This window comes from Anneissia japonica, unplaced genomic scaffold, assembly GCF_011630105.1.
Source record: "Anneissia japonica isolate Jap-2015-1 unplaced genomic scaffold, ASM1163010v1 scaffold287848_len282238_cov107, whole genome shotgun sequence".
Classification (NCBI taxonomy): domain Eukaryota; kingdom Metazoa; phylum Echinodermata; class Crinoidea; order Comatulida; family Comatulidae; genus Anneissia; species Anneissia japonica.
In genome coordinates, this window is record NW_022701964.1 from 279,546 (window position 1) to 280,691 (window position 1,146).

Below are 1,146 nucleotides of genomic sequence, written 5' to 3' on the forward strand. Positions count from 1 at the left end.
TTTTTGCCCACTCCTGCACAACTTCACAATCATTTTTCATTCCCGATGGCTCGAACTCTTTTTTAAGGCCTGAACAAATAGTTTAGAAGAATGATAAATATTAATTTTATTGCTGAACAAAATAATATTTCCAAAACCCAACCAAGAGCAAATTATTTGGTCCACTTTTACTAATATTGGAGGGTAAAATGAATAAAAATAATAATCATACAATAATAATTGGAGTGGAATAAAGCCAGAAGATGATGACAAATAAAAAAAACAATAGGCCTGAAATAATACTATAAAAAAAAATTGAACAAATTTAAAATAAATTTTTTAAATCATATTGATGCATAAAATAGTTACTATTTTACAGTATGGTTTGTTTTTTGCAATATAAAGAAATTGAGGAAGTTTATTTAGTTGATCCCTGAATAATAAGATGTTTACTATAGGGGAGGAATACAACAATAAATTGTAACAATGTTATAATTTGTTAAAAAGTGCGAAATGTGATACACAGCATACGCAACAGTTTCAAGTTCATTCAGTGCAGAGACATGATTGGTACAGCATGTATGCTACAGTAGTAAAAAACTTTAGTTTTATTTATAAAAGGAAGCTTTGGATTTATTTTTACATTGAAGGATTCATGGCTGTGTTTGACATATAATTTGAAATAATATAAGTATGATTAATATTGTTTTTACAATTGAAGGATATGCTTGTACTGTACTTTTGATCATTAACCTAGCTAGGCCTAGGCCTACACAGTATAAACCTAACCCCACAAAAGCCTAGGCCCTAGGCCTATAGTATAATATTTATTACCCGTAGTAAGGGCAGGCCTAGGCCTATATGCCTATTTAATATGGCATTTAATATTAGTACAGTGTTTATTTTCAATTCACTCAAGCATGTCCGGTGGTGACGTATGTATTTGCATCGTCGTCGCAAAACTAAAACAAGAGCTTTTCATCTGTGTGGCCAACATTGTAATACGTCATAGATAATTAGCATATCGTCCTAGATTACTCCAAAGAGTATAAATAGAACAAGAGAGCCAACAACGCTCATTGGGAGCGTAAAAAAACGATACGCTCTACGCAGCTAGTGTAGGACGCCAACTAACGCTTGTATATGTTTTATTACCCAGTACTGCAC